The 21,291-nt window shown below is 45.4% G+C and overlaps 1 protein-coding gene and 1 long non-coding RNA gene across 3 annotated transcripts in view; one reads left to right on the top strand and one right to left on the bottom strand.

Annotated features, from left to right (window-relative positions):
- Positions 1-21,291, top strand: part of LOC128872229 (3-phosphoinositide-dependent protein kinase 1) — a 451,269-nt gene that overhangs the window by 362,724 nt on the left and 67,254 nt on the right. The window lies entirely within an intron of this gene.
- Positions 1-21,291, bottom strand: part of LOC128872234 (uncharacterized) — a 41,524-nt gene that overhangs the window by 4,527 nt on the left and 15,706 nt on the right. The window contains exon 2 of the long non-coding RNA XR_008456127.1: positions 15,415-15,637. This is a non-coding gene — a long non-coding RNA (uncharacterized LOC128872234). The remainder of the gene's footprint in view (positions 1-15,414; positions 15,638-21,291) is intronic.

Genomic DNA, 21,291 nt, shown 5'->3' with positions numbered 1-21,291 from the left:
ATAGTTATTGCCACACCTTGAACATCTGTGTTGATATGGACAATACTGGAAGCAAGGAACGCTCTTTTTAATAAAATAGCGATTTTTCCAATGGATGAACCTTGAGATGGATAAAATTTAATCGCATAATCATCATTCTATAACTCGAATTCCAATTTTGTGCTTGAATTTGAGTTTTTAATTGTAACTTTCGTTTAGATCGAATAAACAGTGGTTTATCTTTTGTACGTTACTTAACATTAGTATCCAGATAAGCCTATTGCCCATTTCTGGCCAGAGGCGTGGCTATCTTTACAGATGCCAAACTTCATGACCGAGCCATGACGGAACGGCTATTTTTAAGTTTCTGAGCACATGCGTGTCAAACGTTTAATCTTCCCCGATAATTAGTGTAAAACGTTGCGAACCTCCTCGCGGCGGTCGTGTTGCCGGAGCCTGCAGCCGACAGAACGACCACGATAAAACGACGAAAGTGACGCGTCGTAGAAGATCTTGTCACGACACCGCGCGCGACAGAATGCAGAAACACAGGAGCGACTGGTTAAAGGCATAATTAAGGAACCGTCTGATTAGACACGTCGTGCCGATAAAGCTATTGCGCCTGTCTCCTTTGTTTCCATCCAAAATAACAGGCCGCCGAGTAAAATTCAATCTTAATCCTTAAATTCCAGCCAATCTAATCTGAAAATGAAAATGGAAGATATTTTGTCAAATGTAACGTTTCTTTAGAAGGGTTCCTTTTATATTGACTAAAATTTAATCTCGGAGGAAATACAAGCTGAAACCAGAGATCAGAAATGTCGTTCCGGTGTCCAGGATCTTCGATCGGTGAAATTAGGAAACCCCCGATCCGCGCATGACGCATTTACGCGCTTCGGGTCTCCTAGGAAACGTTTTCTGTTTAGTTTCACTCTTTGGAGAAAGTTTTGCTAATTGTATGTATAGAACATGTACAAACTGGCTGTCGTTGGTAGAATCGTGATCCCTTAAGAGCACTCCCACACCGTTAAGCGGCTTCCTGAGAGTGTCGTGAGTAGGAGTTTGTACAGCGATGAAAAAATGGGAATAACGTATAGTCCGTGACTATGGATGTTTGTATTTCGAAACACTGTGAAGTGTACACGGGTAGAAAAATCAGATAAAGTGGTTAAATATTTACCAGGAATCTTTGTATTTCTAGAAAAATCTCCGCGTTTTAGAGTGTGCACACATCTAGGACTTCCAGTTTGACTATTTCTCGCATTACAATCGGCACTTTTACCGTGACCGGAAAAAAATAAATGTGAAGAAGATAAAGACGAAGAGTCGGAGTTGATAGTCATGTCAATAGGCTCGTGTTGATCTTAGGTATTTGAAATTTCGAAACGAACAAGTTCCTCGATTAAGCGACAGGGATTAATATAGCCTACAAACTAATGATTCGAATTAAAAACAAAATATTCGATTGGTCCTTTTGTGGAATGAACGTATAGACGAGAGCAACGTAGGTAACGCTTGTAAACTATAGCGATAAAATTGCGTCGAAAAGGCAGCAAAGAACAGCCTCCGCTATTCTTCGTAAACCTGAATGTTTACAGAGAAAACTGGTTGGTCCGGCGATAAAATACTCTGTTTGACTGTATCGCTGCACGACAAACACTTTGCCTTCTTAGGTGCACTCGTTCCTCTATGTAAACAGGAAAAATGTGACGAGAATAGTAGATCCAGTAAAAATGTCGTGTCATGATCTAACCCAGCCTCGGCCTTTTATATTAGTTTCGAAACTGTTTTATCTTTAATATTCGTGGCGTAAAACGTACAGTCCTATTATATTCTTTTTTCATGTTTTTCTAACCCATTATTCAGGTTATAGTTGGAGCTTCCACGTGCCTGTTACGTCCGTTATGAAACGGTTGCGTCAAGTTTCCCTTCTTTCATTGTTAGGACTACGAATTCGATAATTGACGATAAAGTCGTACAGTTTACATATACTTTGCCAACAATTTGCCTCTGAATCGGGGATATTAATTTCGTTCGGAATTTTGAAAAAAAGCTTGCGTGTGTGCGTCGAGCAGTCTCGCCTCGACTTTGAGGAATGTCTCGCACACGAGCACTTCCTCGTCGACGGTTAATTCGCATAAATTCCCATTCGACCATTAATAACGCAGTTTTCTAAACTGTCCCCGGTGTCCGTTTCGTCGGCGTTGTTTGCATAAATCTTCGTCCAAATGGTCATCGATGCGTGCTTAACGCGTTCCTCGACCGCCGGTGACGAGTCTCTGGTAGCATATTATGCGTCCACGTGATCCTTTGGAATTCCAGCGTGACGGTCCGATTAAAACCAAAGCCGATTCGATAATGCACGACGTCAGGCACGTTTCGACGAAGTTTGCGAACGTAACCAACGTGCCAATATTTGCGAAGAGACGCGTTAAAAGCCTTATCGTACCAGCGACAAACTTCATTGAAGTTCCGACTCACGTGGCGTCGCGAACACGCTGGTGCGTCGGATGCACCGCCTGTGAGAGTTTTGGCGTGGAAGACAACCTTGATATTCAGCAGCGGTTCGTTAGCTGCGCTAATGGCTACACCGGTTGGTTATTAGGCTATCGCTGCGAGTGCATCGATGTCTCGCCATCTTCTGTCTCCCGCCAACTGGTTCGATTACTTTCGGAATGTTCGTCTCAACGAGATCGAAACAAGTCCGGAACGATTCGCTCCTATAGGAAGATTTATTAAAAAGAATATTTCCTGTTGGAGTCGCTGAATACAATCCAAGGCCGATCGGGCAATCAGCTGGTGGCCAAAATACCTGGGACGTGTTGCCAGGCCCGTTTCAAGTTTCGTCAACTTGTCGATTCTTCGAGCGCGCGACGGATAGCATAGAATTCTAATTTCACGTTTGAAAACCGTAGAACAACGATTGAAATGCCTCGATCGAACCAAGGTGCTAAATCTTTCAAAGGTCGTATCGTTTTCGATGAAAATTAGGCGGATTAGTATTCTCTTTGTTAATTGAATTTGATTCGAGATTACACCGGTCGACCACGACCCTACGCGTGCCAGAATTAAAATTCTTGTTATCTTGAAATATATGTCTGAGCAGGCTCTAGAAAATATCGTTAAACAATATTTGTGTGTAATTTATATTCTGATAAATAAATAAATAATTTGTTCCCTGATTATGTGGACAGTGTCTCGAATCGTCAAAGGAAGCAAGCATTTTTACGGCGATAAAGTTAGGTGCTTCATCCTGTATTTATGGTTTCTTGTAGTCGACGATCGTATAACCGAAACGGATTACGTATTCGAGCAGTTGTTGCACCGGCAACATTCGGAACCGATGAATTCACCGAGGCCCTCTAGAATTCTCGATTTATTACCCTCGCGATCGTTAGACGCGATTCCAACGGACTCGCGTGGTTGAAATTTTATGGTCATTCGGTGTGTATTTATAGCTCGCGGGCGCCAGAATTATAGCAAGAAAGATTACGTTAATATTAATAGCCGTTAAAGCGAATCGCTTGCGACATATGATCGGTACGGCTATAATTTTCTCCGTAAGAGCTCCGAGTGAGATTTTTGAAAGTGGATAACCGTCGTTCGAAATCGAAAGTTGCCTGAAAATCGAATTAATATTCCTTATTTGCATAAAGAAGTTTCTTATTTTAGCATTCCTCGTTCCTTGTCTCTAATTTTAGCAGATTCAATTTAAGAATTTCTGGTATTTGTATTCCTTGGAGGAAATCGTTTGTCATAAATGTTTCAACACTCGTGAGATCAATTATCATCGAATACAGTATATTGAGTAATTACTCGAAAGTTTACGAATAAGCATCGCGATAAATTACGTTTGGCGTGTCGAGCGGGTCAAAAGTGACCCCAGGTCCGGTTGCCAGGGCGTTAATTTTGCGGATGATCGCGTATCGGACAGTAGTTGGTGCAAATGGGCGACCACTTTGATGATGGTCGGTGCTTGGTATAACGCCGTTAATGATCGAGCCGGCTATTAGTCTGGCTCACTGGTCCCGCAAGGTCACCGAATAATCAGCTGTTACCAGGTAGCACCTGCGTGAGAACGCATCGCGAGGCTTCTTTAAATAGCTATCTGGCCGAACACGTCGGTGGCCGACTGTCCGCTGGTCGAAAGCGGTTCTACTTGAGTCGTTAAACCAGGTAGATTTCGCCGTCTATCCCGCGACTTGATTAATCGCGGCCCGACCTGCGCGAGGTCGCGGCTATCGCATCTGGTATAATTTACGTGGACTTATTAAGATGCATAATGTATTAATACGGACTCCTCTCGATGGAACGTCGCGAAAGTCTGACGATACAAGATTCGAAGAGGCGGGGGGGAGAAGTTTTTGTCTGTACGAAGCAAATCTAGACATTAGCCGAGCGATGCACGCACGTCCTTGCATAATATTCCTTCCAAATAATATAATAACTTGCGAAAGTGAACTAAACTACGCGTCCCAGACGGTATAATGGGTTATGCGATAAATGCCAAAGAGGAAAGAAAATATATTTGGTAAAATACGGATAAAGCGAGAAGAAATTACTTAGTATATTACATATATATTACAAGTATACTTGAAATATATAGATGCTTGGCACGATTTGTCAAGAGTTTTTATTATTTAAAAATGATTTTATAACGCATTTTTTATCGACAATGTTCGCCAACCTTGGCGACCGTGTCCCACATTGCAATTTTTGCCATCTGCGAAGCCTGGAGACCAATAACGTAATCTACATGTATAAAATTTCGATTTAAAATGGAAGTTTTTTCGTGTCACACCGGAGATTCCCGAGTTCTTAATTCGCCCATTAAGAAGTTTTAATGTCGAACACGGGACTTCGAGGAAATATCGTCAACGATTCTCAGATCGAGGAAGAATATTCTCAAATTTTGTTGGTGCTACTGACGAATAACCGAGGAATAGGGTATTTAATAAATCAATCGGAAAAATATAAGAAATGCCTTGAATGATAGAAAAATAATTACAAGGACGTGAAATAAAATAGGTAGTAGCTTTCACGATCGATTAAATCATAGTAGATCTGGAAGATGATGGTAAATAACGCATAGTCGCTCATGTTCAAGTTAAACAGTGCCATTTTTACCTATTCCATGGTCATCGTCAGGCGTGCATAATATATATAATCGGTAGTATACAAAGTTAATTCCTTGAAAGAAGGGGATTTTACAGACTTCTTACCACTCGACGATCAAAAAGAAATAACTAACAAATCTACTTGAACGTTAGCATGACGTCTCAAGGCGAAATCGGCTTGGTTCAAGGCGGACCCGATGTGTCCAAACGAGAAATATCCAATAACCGAGCTGCCAAGAGATGTCCGTTTTTTTGACAGAGAATGCATTACTGCGTTCAAGAAGAGACGGACAGGATGACGTCGTTGGGTGGAGGGGCGTTTACTGGAGGCCTTTCGCTTAAAATCGCCGCCCGACACTGCCAAGTCTCCTTATCGGCGGCCACCTTTTTATTCCGGCGAAATGATACCTTTGTGCAGCCGTCCAATGCTTATAAATTCTTCCACGCTCGCCTATCTCAAATTCCTGCTTTTCCCTTATGTAATTGGTTGTCCTGTTGCCAATTCTATTATTTCTAAATATGTATGTACAATTTATCGCATCATCCGTGGGTCTACTCGATTTTTCTTTTTGACAAGTAATATATTATATCTATTCTTATTCCACGAGTTCTTATCGTCCGAGATAATTGAATCTATTTTAAAATTGTATAATTTTATACCTGACACGTTGGACACCTACCGGTTGGATGGCTAGGTGTGGAATGAAAATTGAATGACAGCTGGAACCGGTATACCAAGAATAGCGTTGACATTGTCTAAATTTATCGTTTTTCCCCGTTTGTTCCTAAATGAGTGAAATCCAATAGAAGCCGAATGAAAGCAACGGAACGTCGTCCCTATTGTGACCGTTTCGCGCCCAATTTGGCCTGACCGTGTGCAACGGGTTGCAACAATATTCGGTTCGCAATGGTCGCAATCACATCGGTCGTTAGGAAAGAGGACGGAAGCTGTCCGGTCGTCGGGAAACAAGCATCGACGTCGTAAGGAAGTAATCATCCCCCTCGGTTGCTCTACTGCCCTTAAATGGCGGATCGATGCTTCGGGCGCACCCTTTCGAAATGTCGGCCAACGACCGTAAACTCGCTACCATATTCTCCTGCTGTCGAGATCGCGCGATTATCAGGTTGACAGGAGTCACGGGAAACGATCCTTTCCTTGCTGATTTGTCGACCTGTACCACGTAATCGCGAATTATCCTGACCGAATTTTTTCCGATGACTTCGAATATCCGATACGCGATATCTCTCGCGTGAAATAAAAGTACACACTTGGAGTATTTCCATCAATTTTCAGCATTCTGCCCAACCGTATTCTACCTTCTCGAATCGCATGGTTCCGACGACCCTCCCCGGCGACTTCGAAAATTGATTCGTTCGGTAAAAGCCACGCCTAACCGCGATGGAATTCTCGCCCAATATCCAAAGTAACAAGTCACGACGTCCCAAAGGAATTTTCCCAACCCTATCTCCGGAAGTGGGGTCATCGTCCAACACTACTCAAGGTTCGAATTCTACCGACCAACCGCGCACAAAAGACGGTCTCAACCCGTTATCTCGGCGGCCCATTCATTCGACTAATAAATAAACACAAGCCATCCAGTCACTGCCGCGGGAATCAACTTTTTCCTTATCAAGCTAAACGGAGCCAAGGTTTGAATTAGGTCGGTGTCCAGTTGTTTCGATAACCGATCGTCGATTAGATATCTCGCACCTCTCGAAAACGCTTGTCGAAACCACGAAATAGACGAACCAGCCTGTTGATCCCCGAGGAGGAGACGATGATCGTCGGGGGCCTCCCGGGGTCAACGAACAGAATGATTCATGCATCTGTCTCGAAGCTGTGAGACCGTCCGGTTCTGGAACAGCGTTCGAACGCTGTCGATTGTCCGAAGTGGACGTCGCGCTGCACCAAAGAACAGCAACACGAGTCGACTATGCATCCTCGCATTCCTCTCTCACGCTGCGGCGGCCGGGGCCGGCCCACACACAACTATCAAACATTAGAGGGAACCCCCGACGGCCACCGAGCTCGTATAAGGTCTGTCTCGCCTCCGTGGGCCCCTCCTAACCCCACTCCAGCTTCGCGGACCACCGTGGTTACCTCTTAAGAACGTGTGCGTGACGACGGCCCTGCACGTGCATCGCGACGCGATAGAGCGCCGAACGCTGCCCTCCGTTGGACCCTGGTCTCTGGGTTCCGAGAACCCGACGACGAGGAAAGTGCCAACTCGGTTGCACGAGGCGGCCCCGTGCCGCCTCATTGTTCCGCTCATGTTCGCGGGCACCACGCTCCGGAACCCAGATTCCCACCGTCAGCTGTAATTTTATCGAATCTAGGGGACCGTTTGCTTCCCTGCTTTTCGACTTTATTATACGATTTTATTCGTTACATTCATCCGTTGGCTTTCATTTCCTTTGCAACCTCGCGTGTCATGGCCACGTATGAAATCCTCCGCGCACGACGTGCTCCACTCGGCGAATTTGGAATATTTGTACTTGGTGTAGTTTGGCTTGGATAACTTCCGAAAGATCGATGTCCCCCATCCTATGAATCCTATGGAGCTGTTTCATCCAAGTAGTGGTACTAAGGTTGACGAAGTCGAAATACCTCGATTTCGGGGTACGGGGTTGAGGCGCTATAAGCAAAAAGACGAAGACATTTCTACTGTCTCGAACAGGTGAAGATTCGAGTAGCCTTCGATCGAGCTAAGGACAGAGAAAGTACGATTCCTGGAGATCTCCTTAAGGTACTCAAGGTGTGGTAACTTTCGTGGGACCACCTATCTACTACGGTCGCGTCTGCACGAATTTCCCTTATCTCGGCTTCAGAGGAAGGGGTACATAATCCGTTATGGCTGGTTGGTTCCACGTGGTTTCTTTTGTCTCGTCCACCAGAGGCGAGCATCGCGAAAACTGGTCGACCTGGTTCGCCAAGTCAGTCGGCTAACTGCAATGGGCTACCCGGCCATTGACCGGTGCCGGCATTATTTAACTAATGAACCGGGCCACGGACCGCGACAGCCGCCCTTGCAGGCGGCTGACGTTGCTTAAGGCTTTCACGATCGACAAGAAATCGCGCCTCTTCTGTCCGTCCTTCTCCCCATCCCTGATGACACTCCAAATTGCACGCCGCAACAAAATTAGGAGACCGCTACCTAATCCCCTGTCCAGTCCCTTTCGAAGTTCCGTGATCGTACGAAGTACAACAACAATGTCAACAGAAGTGCTCAAATGCTCAGTGCTGTTTCTGATTTTGGACGTCCCTGGACTATAAATCGTTCGTCTAGCGAATAGCTCGAACGTGCCACGGATAGATTTACGGAATAGACCGCGTGTTCGGATCTCGTAGTGACGCGGGAACACATTGGGGAAACTCTCAAGGTCCGGTAACTGTTTCTCGCGCGCGACTAGGAGGAACGCTCGACCTCAGGCCCCTGGGTATCGCTTCGCTAGAGATCGATTGAATCGTTGTTAGAACGACCGGCTGGTGTAACAATCGATCGAACATCCACGGAGTGCTCAAGGTCTGGTAACTGTTCCTCGCCAGGCAGCATGATTGTCCGTTTCTCGAGGACATTCCTATGCAAATACACCGTCGTTGTTAATTACGGGGTTGTGGCGACTTGGAGGCGTCGGAACAAAGGGTATCAGCACAAATTTTTTACGGTGAACTCTAAACAAATATTATTGATGTTTATAATAAAGACGATGCGGTGGAAAATAGATTTCTTTGAATTCCCACGGTGGAACACCTCCTTAGAGTTAAAGATTCCTTTACGGAACAAAGAAGAATCCTCGGTGGTGTTGAGAGCGCGGTAAAGGTCTCTGCGGCTCTAATCCGCGATTTCCGCTCGCGGCGGCGCTCGAGACGCGGTCGTTTGAAATTTCACCGCCTTGGATCGCGGTGATAAGGATCGACGTTGGTGGAAACGGAATACACGCGAGGATCAGCAAGGGGAAGAACAAAAGCAGCGGTGTCTGGAGAGCCGGGGCGCTTAAGAGGACATAGAAAGGATCCTCGACGATCCGCCGAACGGCCGACTTTCCCAACTCGTCGATTGGGTTTTAACGCTTCGGGAGTGCTAAATGCACCGCCGACGTCGTGTATCAGCGATTCAGGCTTCGTTTTATCTCCGGCTTCGATCGCCGATTCCAGGTATCGCTGGCTGGCTGTCGCGAGCCTGATAAAGGGGCTGAGAGAAAGGGAGAAAAAGACGAAGACAGCCAGACGCGTACGAGCAGCCGGATAGAGGGACAGGCAGTGCGTAGGATCTCGAATCGTGATCGTATCTACTCGGTATTTAGATCAACCAGCCTCCAGACTCAGTCTGCCGCGCCAATGGAGTTAAAGACCTCCTCTTCCTCTTCCTCCATCGGAATCCGATCAGAAAATCAGCGGAGGCGTTGGTGCGCTCATTCAACGTGCCCCCTCCTCTTCGTCACGTGCCCCCTTCTTGTTAGTCGCGTCTCACTGTCTACGGGGCTCTAACATCTCCCCCCTATGACTTACGGCCCGATCTGGATTTAAGCGTGACAATAAACCGCCCACTTTCGACTGAGCACTAAGTGTCGCCGATTCTGGGTAGTCGAACGTGAAAGTTACGGGCCGTGATAGCGCCGGAACACGTCTCCTGAATCGACTCCATTCGCCACGAAGGATACGGATTAGAACGACTAAACCACTCGACGACATTCTTCGAGTATCGAATACCTTATGTTTTTAATCATAGGTAAACCTAATCGTAGGTTAAACTTAGAGAGGCGTGGTCCCTACCACCACTGTAGCACGATGTATGTACAGAAAAACGATCATTTTTCAGTCATTTTTCTTTCGAGACCTCCATTGGCTGTGAACGGCCACCCTATCTCCTGAAAGAAACAGAAGCGATTGGGTCAGGTTGGGCAAATATCGAGTTAAACCTTCCGCGCAATATCTATTTTCTCTACTATTGTCGGACAATATAGCTATCGCGAAAGTTTCCTTGTTCTCTTAAATATACGAATACTCCTACAGGCTGGTCCGCCGGGCTGATTGCTTGACAACGACGCTCTTACCATTATCACGCGGATCCACAATTCAATTTCCCGTACGATACGTACGAGGCCTGTTCGTCGAACGCGGTGATAAATAAATTGGCCACTCTACGGGTGTCTGCAGGCTTCGATAGCGAACCGAGAAAGTTACGACCGGTTCGAAGTCTCGTTCGTCTCAACGGCGACCCGCGAAGCAGAAAATTCGCCAGTTCCATTTCCTTGCTAACCGCCGTTAGAAACTTTTCTGGCCTGAAAGATCAAACTTCTTACCATTGAAATTGTTGGCATACGCGACGCATGCAAGGAAGCCGGAAAACGTTTAAACTTGTTTCATGACACTGTTTCAACCCTCTCGAAGGACCTCCAGAAGGAAGCAGGAAGGGCTGAATTTCGCATCCAGGAAGGATGCACACGCCTCTCGCGTAGTCGTTTTTTCACTGAACCAATCAATGGAACGGTATATTCATCTGTAGGAGTCTAAACGAAAAATAAGGCACGGAGATTCGAACCCACGATCCTCGGGTCCATATTTTACCGCTTTACCTACAAGACCAATCCCGCACCCTACGTATCGTGTTCTCGGTTTTGACACCATCGTCTTGGGTATGGGAGGCGTGGATATCACACATCTATTTGGCATCGCTGCACTAGTCTACCTGCGATCCATCGCTACATCCATTAGATTCGACTCTCCGAACTTGCCTAGCAGTTGCTAAGAACCTTCCAACGAGGATGAAACGAATTCACCGAGCGAATTCCTCCGCATCCATTCCCGCGGTATCTTATCCAAGAGCAAGCTACACGAAAATGTAATCGTCGCTGTCGGAATAAAAGCAGGAAGTTGAGCGCAGCCGAGGGGCCGCGTCAGACCTGTCTTCGGGGCTTCCTTTCACCTCCACGGTCAGTTCTTGCGACCGGAAGATCAAACATCGAAAGAGCCTCCCCTTAACCCTCTGATTCCCATAGGCATCTATAGGTACTGGCACGTGGCGCGCAAACATCGAGAGCTTGCGGGATCTAGTGCACGCTAGCGAACAGTTTAGCATCCTTTTCCTCGAAAATGGAACAAATTATGGCACTTCGAAGCGTAAAGTATTCTTCGCAAAAATTCGAGTCACGAAACGAAACTGTAATCCACGTTGAACTTATCCAGACAGTGGCTCGATCGTTTTTCATTCATCTATTATTAAAATAAAATTTTGCGCATCTCCGTCGACGATGGCGCTCTCCCCGCGGGTGACTTTCTCGAGGCTTTCACGGTACCGATTCGCTGGTCGTCCGTGGCAGGAAAAGATTGCCGTGGAAAGTAGCGGCTGAGGTCACCAAGAAAGATGAGGAACACGCACCGACCGTGTAACTTCAGAATCTTTTCGTCCCTGGTGAACGGTCACTTTCACGAAGCTCTCTCGCGACGAAAGCTCCGAGGGGCCATTCCTCGAGCCACGTTTCGTCTGTCAGAGGTGAGCAAAATTCTTATCCGAGCAACGATTTCAAATGTCGAACGAAAGTTGAACGATGTCCGATGTTTTCTGTTGAAATCGTGCTCTTCTCGATCTGTCAAATTGGATATGAAAACGAAAGAAACTCTCTCGCAAAATTTCACCCTGACGATTTTCTTGAATGAAGCCATTGTTGACATTCTAATATGAGTTTCCTCGACCTAGAATGCAGCAGCTGAAACGGAGGAAAGACTCGATTTCCCGTAAACCGTAAAGGCGATACCGCTCTATTAAAGTCATGCTCGTAAAGTTCTTTCGGTGGCTGTTAACGTTGCGGCGCGCTAAGAATGTTGTTTCGATAATTGAACTTGATGCCAAGCGAACACGTTTATTTGTCGACAGCATATATGACCCTGTCGGCGCCTCGGGTCACTGTGAAATGAAAATTTTCAACGGGGGTTTGTGTTTAACGCGGCTTTCCTTGGGTCGATGCTGGCAAGTAGACAGAGGTTCCTCCGTCTGTAGGAAAATCCTGTTGCCGCGCTATCGAATCGATGTTAATCGCCCGGTTAGTTATATATTAAATAAGGTATTACGCGATGCAAAATCTCCTCGTCGATTCCTGCAACGACGCAACCATTTACCCCCTGCGTGGTCAATCAACGAAGGATGGTTTCAGCGACACGGTAGGGGACGGAAAAGAACGACACGAGTTTAAAGCACCGCTGGTCCTGCGATCGAGCATGAAGTCGCGCTTTGTGCGAAACTCGATCGCAGACGGTTCGCACGATCCACGAAACTGGATCGGATGTGTACCGAAGTGCGAGGAAACAACGGACGACTGTTACTGGTCGAACCTTCGCGGATACACGTACCGTGGAAGAGAGGGGCGGGGAGCAGACGATCTTATCGGATCGATACGGATCGCGGATTCCTATTGATCGCCGGATAATTGGACGACGACGAGCACTCGCCGAGGAAAGTGAACGAATTGCAGATCGATGATCGTCTCCGGAGTGTTACCCGCACACGGGGAGGTGATTGTCGATGAATTGCGAGACAAATCATCGAGAGTTCTTTTCCTTCTTTTTGCAGACCGATCGAGAGTCGACAGGGAAGCGATGCACACCGAGAAGCGAACGGACGACATACCTATCTGGGTCGACTAATATTTTAGCACCGTATTGTTTCATTTAAACAAATTCTGTATAGAATTTCAGGACATTCTTATTCTCTACACTGTAACAAAATACTTAAAACTGCACGAGCAAGTTTCACGATTCCATTCGTATTCCCCTCGAAAATTTTCATTCTTTCTCGTGATTCCCAAATGTTGCACGGGAAACACCGATAAATCTTCGAGGGCGAGTCAGCCCCTTTTAATTACGACGTCCGAAGCAAACATGGCCTGACTCACCGCGCATTCCCGAACGAAGAAGCTGAGGCAAGCACGTCGTCCACCCCCGTCGACTTAATTCACTCGGTCGGATTGGATCCAAGAAAATCCTCTTCGAAGCGATCGGTGGAATCATTTCTGGCAGTCATCCTCGACGATTCCTCGGTTAATAACCGGTGACGCATAGGTTGTTGGTCGATGCGCCATGTGAATCACGAGATCATCCCCTGATACCGTGGGACACGTGTACAAACTTCCAGTGAGAAGTTTGTTTTCCGCCAACGTGTAGTGATGGGGCTCGTGTAGCGTGAAAGATTAGGGGTTTTAGGAAGTACTGGACATATTCCACAATCGACACGAGTGTCAATTTAATTCTGACTTTTTTTGTAGTTTTACTTCATTTCTAGATCGTGCGTTTTTTTTGTACAGAGCTTAAAGATGGTTCATAATTTTATTTAAATTAAATAAGTTCTTCGAATTTTATTTTTACCCAGACTTTTCCCAACCTTCGAACATTTTAAACCTGGAGCGATATTCGAAGTGATCGTAGCCTCTCTATGCGACCGAATTGCCTGAAAACCTGACATATAGGAGAGTGAATGGCCGCCACTATCTGCGGGTTTTTAGCCCCTCTATTCTCGCATTATTGTTCACGATCGCGAATGGACACGATGGCCCGCGTTGAAAGAAGCTGAAAACGGGATAAAGAGCAGAAAGGAAACAGGGTGAAAGGAAAGAAAAAGTGGTCGGTGAATGCGGAGAGCGACGAGAGAAACGAGAGCATGGAGATGGACGAAAGAAAAGGAGAAGGCGTCCACCCTTCGTTCTGGTGAGGGCGTCGAAGCCGTTGACGCGATTCAATCAATAGATATTAAAATATTGACAAATTTCCCACGGTTACTGTGTACAATGAGTACTTATTCCGAACTTTGATTGTTATTAATATTTGAGACAAGTATTGTTAATAATTTTTTACACAACTCTGGGAATATTTTAATCTTCGAAAAACAACGAAACTGCCTGATCTTTCGTAGTATATTAGATTCGGATTAAAACAATCTTTGTGATACACAAAAATTCTCCGAAGACCTCTACCATTAATCTTGCGACGAGATGCCGATGTAGCATCTTTTTACAATTTAATATCGTTCAACTTCTATAATGACACTGATAAATACGATAGACTGCACCAAGTAGCGCGTGAAGAGCTCCAGCATCAATAGCGTCTCGGGAAGAAGACACGCGAGGCGTGGTGGGTTTCCCGTGCATTGGCAAGATGGTCCCACCCTGTTCCCATAACATGCTGACGCGGATCGACGCATCGACTACGTCTACAAGAATTTCGTGGGGGCCACGTGTGCGTAGAGCGACGTAAACGGGTATTGTATCGTCTCCGACGACACACGGAACATCCCCATCCCGGATATGATGGGTGTATCGTGATTCCTCCTTTTTTACCAACCCAGACTGCAGTCAGAGGCCGCTTTCATGTAAGATCGCAATCTTTCCGTGTTCCCATAGGATCCATAGAATTTCTGAGTCAGACCGATCGGAGGATGGGACAATTTATGTGTCGCGCGCAGGCATCCGGTGTACCCTCTGCCGGGGGTTGTCTTTATTGTACCACCGTGGATCGTTAATTCGACGGATTTCGCTATTTTGGAGAGCATTTCTGGGTTCATCTACTTTTATAGACGCCGTTATAATTTCAATTAACCCCTCGAAGACCGCTGTTAAATAGAATATTCAACTTCCTCTTGCTAAGGGTGGAAACCCAAGCATTCCAAAAAATGTAAACATAAAAAAATATACCGCGATCCACCCTATCCTAGAGTAGTATTCCAGAGTCAACACGCGACGTTCTGACGCCTCTTCTTCCTGCTTCTAATGTGCCGCAAGTCCGCGACATACATAGGTAGTGCTCGCGTTTCCAGCGATTCGAGAACCGATCAGGGGTCCAGAAGATCGCGGTTGCAGCTCGCGTTATAGAATTCCTCTCGTCGCAGGTGCATCTTCTGGCTCGTGGAAAGAGGGAAGATGAAGAGGAAGAAGGAGGAGGACAAAGACGAAACAATAGTCGAGTTCAGACCGGGGGACTTCGAGGTCGTTTCGTTGGTGCGCGCAGCATCGCGGCCAGGTTACTCGCCGAGGCTGCGATACAGATACATAGGCGTCGCGGATTGAGGCTGCAACCGGGAAAAAGAGAGGAAGAGAGCCTCTTGGAAGGGGCTCGGAGCGAGACGCTGAACAGAACCGACAGAGATGGAGGAAAACGCGGAGATGCAGGATGCTAAAGAAGGCTAGCTCGAGCTAGCGACCTTCTAAGGCCGCGTCGAGCGACTGCTCGCCACTCTCTTCGGCTTTTTTCTCTCCTCCGTTGCCCCCGCTACCCCCAGTCCTGTCTCCTCACCTCTTCGTCGCCCACTCTCTTCCATCAGACATTTCTTACCTCGTTGACGATGAAAGGCATCGAACGCATCAGCAACGAAGAAAACACGGAAAGCTGAGTTTCCTGCGTTGCGCGTCGGGATCCTCTTTCCAGGAGGCCTGGCACGCTTCAGCCACTCCTCTTCTTCCAGTCAACCATCGCCAAGCATGAATGTGACTCTATTTATTATCAATCGAGAACGGGTCGCTTTCTTGCTATTTTAGCGTCGAGATGCCCGGAAAACCTGAAACAAAAGTTAAGAATCAGAGAAGATTATTACTGGCTTATTTTTGGGTAAATTTGCATCGGTATGTATACATTTTGAGCTCGGGCGATCGATAACCACGAAATTGAAAACCTGCTGTGTACGACGAACGGGACCAAGCGAGCATACGCCCCCGCGCGGCGTGGCCCAAACGGAAAATGTTGCAAAAGTAAAAGTAAGCGGGTGCAACAAATGTAATACGTGTGTGTACGTAATTAGAATTAACGTGCCTTTATCGGGTAAAGATTAGCGGCGGCTCGCCGCTGAGCATTCCAGGAATGATCGTTTAATAATATTCCGTTACGTTGGACGTACAAGGTGAACCGGTGTGAAAGGTGATTGCAACGCGGATGCATTTTTACTTGCTTCCAGAACTTTCAAGAAACGTATCCACGGTTAGCGATAACGTGAACTGAATCACGGATTCGCTGATGCGCCACAGTGGGCCAACATCCAAAAGAACGAAAACAAAATTTAGTACTAAATCATGAAATTAATCTATTTTTTCTTTTTCAAAATTGGACTACAACGCCGATTAGATTGCAGATTGGATACCACTATTCAGTTTTTCAATGATTTCTTTAAATACGTTTCGAAGGTTCTTGTAATCAGGAAATGTTATAAAATGGGATAGTTCATACTTTCTTTTAATTTCAATTTTTCTCGTCGACCATCGATCGAACTCGTGTAACGCAGAGGCTACTTCGACGAGCGGGCTATACTTCCTCGGTCTCGTTTTGCAAACGTCCTTCTTGCCGTAATCGCCAACGAGGCCGACGATCGAGCACAAAATCACTTAATCCTGCTCTCGTTCGAATCTGTTCTTACTCGATGTTCGGAAATCTGGTAGACAAAACGCGAATGAATACCGAATTTCTGATGAATAAAAATTCCTGACGTCGAAGGCTGAATGAAATTGCTTAGGTGTACATCTAGAATTTTGAAAGGAACTCGTGATACATAAAAATTGAGGTTCCAAAACCGAGGTTCGATGTAAATGAAAAATCATTGCGATCGTGAATGGTACCGCGTGGACGCTGTTTTCTACGTCGGTGACGTTTAAAATACGAAGGAAAGCGACTGCCTCGACGACAAGTTCTATCATCGTGCGTGTAATAACGCCCTGCCCTCGTGTACGAGAGGACTCCACGAAATTACATGCTGCAGTCGAAACGACGATGATTTCGCTAAGCGTGGAAAGTAAGGACACGCGCGCATACGAGAAACTGTAATCTTCGGAAACAGCGTTAAATTGATCGCCTCGACGAAGACGAAGGAGATCCCTGTTTCCACCCCCTGGTAAAACGTTGTAATTTCCCCGTCCGCTTGATTTAATCACGATTCCGTGTCAATCCCACCGAATCGAGACTCGGGTCCACTTTTCTCGGTGACCATTGACTTAGAAACTTTATTACCGTCGTTCTCGATCCGCTTGTATATCGGCTACGTCGACTGCGAGCAAGGTTGAATTTAATTCTCGGCGTGCCTGTCGCGCGTCTCGATCCTTTCCGCAACTGATTTCGCATCGATCGCGCGATCTAACGGAAATCGAGCCAGTTTCGATTTTACCATCAGCGATTTTAAACACCCGCGATCCGTGCACACTTTTCTAACGGAGAGTTTAAAGGATTAAGCTTCCGGATAAGCAAAGATTACTTTTTACTTTTATGCTTCCTTAAAGTTTCAAGGCTTGGAGATATTATACCCAAGGACCGTTAAATATTTATCCTTAGGAAAATTTGAATAGCTAGAGGTAGATGTCCAAAGTTTGAAATAATTTAAAATACATAGCGACAAAACTCTGTGCGTGTATTTTGTTCGTCGCGAAGAGAACTGGTTATTGATATAAACTGACCGGTGAAGTTATTTTCAAACGAATTTCTGCGACTTCATAATTGATTCGGCATCGCTAAATGATTATATTTGTCGCAACGTGTAGAATGGGAAAAAATATCTGAAATTCGCAAACAAGTGATAAGTGGCTTGGTTTGAACTTTCATCGAAACAGGGTAATCAATAATTCACCACTGCATTTCAGATAATAGTTCTTCGGGCAATGTAACAGTACGTGAACGTCGTGTTTTCGGACTCGGGTAATCGAAAATTTACCTAATTTTTTACACTTGACATGTTTTCTACTCTCTGCTGATTCCACGAGTGAGATATGCGCTTATTTGTCCGCTTATTCATTCCTCGTTTTCTCGGAGAAAACAGTTATCCACGATAATGATGAAATAATTCGTTATTACAAAGGAATCCTCTTGTTTACGACGACAGGAATAATATACTTGACATAAGTATAGTCTCGAAAAGCTGCACTATAAAACGTTTTCCTCGATATGTTAATATACTTAATATACGATATACTTACATATATGTAGAATAATAATGAAATACCGAATTACATGTAGATACCGATATACCGAAGGAGGCAGGAATTTCAACCGAAAATGTTTTACGATTTGCCTCGTCGCGGGCATCATTATGGTCAAATATGTTATTACCATTATTATCGCCGTAAACAAGAAGGTTCCCCCGACGGTTCAGCTCGCGTAGGATCTACCACGAGGAAAGAAATCCTCCGGGTTCCGCTGGTTATTACGAGTCGTAATGAAAACCCCGAAGCACGCTATAAGACGCCAGGCGTGTTCGCGGGGAAGATTTACTACGGTGACGCGGCAGTTTTATTGCTGTCATTATCGATCAATACATCAGCCTCTGTATTCATCCTGTTCATCAATAACCAGATAGGGGTACCCGTAACAGTCGTTAAAGTTTCAGTGAAGTTCGACGAGGATGATGGGTCTTGCTGGCCAGTCTGGGAAACTCGCTAAATAGTAGCAGCATCCGTTATTGCAGTTATCCATCAGTGCGATCGATTGATAAATGCTGCACAGCTTCAAAACATGCCACTTCCGAAATTCACTTCGAGCTTCGAGAACGCGCTCCGGATATTCACTGATTCGTAATTTCATCGGGGGTGTTTGTGGCGCGTCTTTTATTGTCAGGATGCAGTAATTCACTGTGCAATCTGACGCTCATGAGATTATCAAAATTTTGCATTGGAAGAGCTTAAGCCTTTATTGCAATGGTCGTGAAACACTCGCAAGAATTCAATTTATTTTATTTCCTTTCACGGATGAAGCTATGCACAACGATATCAGGGGATGTATGTTATTGCTCGTAAAGGTGGCTGTTTGGAAACAGTACTCGACCTCAGACGAATAAACACTCTTTGTTTCTATTACACTTATGGATACATTTTTTTGTAAAACATACCCTCTAATAACGTTTACAGTGACGATTTTGCAGGAATAATTTCTTATTCGAGGGGTGAAATAAAATTAATGCGATAGAGGCACGATAACGATTTTGAAGCAATAGGACGTCTCTTCCCATTCCGATCGAATCTCCGAAGGTGAACCCTCTACTCAGCTCCCACAGTCGCGATACGGTCGAAAAGATCGCGAAAACAGTGCCATAACGAGTCTTTATTTCATTCCATCGAGAGGAGTCAGGGTCGACCGGATATAAATTTAGGTTCCTAAATTCGTTCCTCTCCTTCGACCACTATTTTCAGTCGTCGCCTCGTTGACCTAGAATATTTTAATATTATCCGAATGCCTCGCGTTTTACTGCTATCGTTGTCGATCGAATTATCAATCAAAAAATACCGTCCCCGCTATCTGACCGATAAAAACGAGTCTGCCACGCGTCTTCGATAATTACGTAAGCCCGTTGTATCGCACGACCGCGAATTTTTGTTTTTCCGCTGCAGTCCGCAGGCACGTGAACGACACGCGTTTTCGTGTGATTGTTCGGTCCTCCGAGATGTGCAGCAGGCGACATTTGGACAACGATAGGGACACGATCACTGTCGAAGAGGAAAACATTTGTTCGTTTATTTATAGACTAGGGAACTCTTTGTAAACATAAACAGGAACAACAACATGCTTAGGTACTCTAAGAAACCAAATATTTCCCTGCACAATTTTCTTGACGTCGTTAAGATTCGAGCTCATCATGAAAAATAAATATCAGAGCTTTTGCCATGCAACTAAATAACATAATTTTGTGAAACGATGTTAAAGAAAATAAATCTTGTTTGGATTCATTAATTTCGATAACGATATAAAAATAAGTACTACGACGAACGTTAGGTTATGTAGGTTTCAATTGTCTCGAAACAAAATTTTATTCTTATCAAAATGTTCAGAAATATTCATGTGGCAATCAACGTGTTAACCTGTATGATTAAACCCACTTTTTATGTTCGGTAGCCACCTCTCCGAGGTACGACTCTATTACCCGATCGCTTTCTTTCCGTAGAAAGAAATATGAGAGCTGCGGATTGGACACGTGTGCAGTGATCCAGAGCAGCCGTACATCACAGAAATAATTATCGCCTTTGCCAACGTCTCGTTGATGCTGCCTATGTCTAAACGTATCGTCTGGAAACCCTGATTCACAGCACTCAGGCTAATTCGACTACTCGACAGAACGTAAACTTGGTAACTCCCGTTGCAGGGATTAGCGAGTAATACATAAATTAGTGGTACGCTCGAGTCGGTAATGGATCTTCAGGAAGAAGATGCAGAGGAGTCTGTATCGCGACCTCTGCCTCGCGGAACACGCTGCCAGCTGTTCCCGTCCGACTTTATCCCACGTTTATTGTTAATCGCGAACAGCCGTCGATCTGGTTCGCAATTAGAGCCAGTTGGCATCTGTAAATCGCGCAATCAACGATCGGAAATATCAGAAGGTGCGCGAGCGAACGAATGGAACGTTAATCGAGAATAATATCGGTTCACCCGGGGGCCCCAGTCACCGGAAACGCGCGAATGGATCGGCCGTTTGGAAAATACACGTAATTTGCAACGTATCGGGAGTAACGCGTTCGCGAGCGTGTTAGCTGTCATAGTTGATAAACGCGTCGGCCGACTAAGACCGTTTATTACCGAACACTTTAGACGATCGGAAGATCCTCGCGGAGAACGTCTCGAATGCGCCTACTCGAGTTTCTCTCGAGAATGGGTGCTTTCTCTTCGGTGAACGCCGAAAGGGTGCCCCGGTAACTGCCATTCCGTCATGAAATGGGACTTTCTGGTGGTCGGTAGAATTCTGCTCGAGCATTCCCTCGATGCTTACGAATAAAACTCTACTCGAGCATTTATCGAGAAATTATCTTAACGTCTACAGGCCAGGGTCTCGGAGACGAAATAAATTACGAACGCTAATAAATACGTATCGTCGAAAAGAGTATCTCGACCGAATGGAAAATAACCAAAATTACCAATAATCTAATCGGACTTACAAATTTCACGAGATTACTCGATTCGATTAGATTAATGGGCAATTTTGATTATGATTTTGCTTTCACTTATTTTTTACTGGATCGAGAAATAATTTCTTAATGAATGCCCGGAAGGTATTGTTGCGTATAGAGTGTCGATAGATTGGACAGTTGTTCAGATAAGACGCTCATCTCTGATTTTGTATTCGGAATTTGTTGTCCAGACGTCGTCCAGCTCGTCTTCGTTCGAGCTCGCGAAAATCCACGTTCGTTTCGAGACCTCCTATTAGAGCGCCGAAGGGGAATTCGGAGATTTCAATCCTTAATCGGTAATTATGGT

This window comes from Hylaeus volcanicus, chromosome 2 (genome assembly GCF_026283585.1).
Source record: "Hylaeus volcanicus isolate JK05 chromosome 2, UHH_iyHylVolc1.0_haploid, whole genome shotgun sequence".
NCBI classification, from domain to species: domain Eukaryota; kingdom Metazoa; phylum Arthropoda; class Insecta; order Hymenoptera; family Colletidae; genus Hylaeus; species Hylaeus volcanicus.
This window is presented reverse-complemented; position numbering and strand designations above follow the sequence as displayed.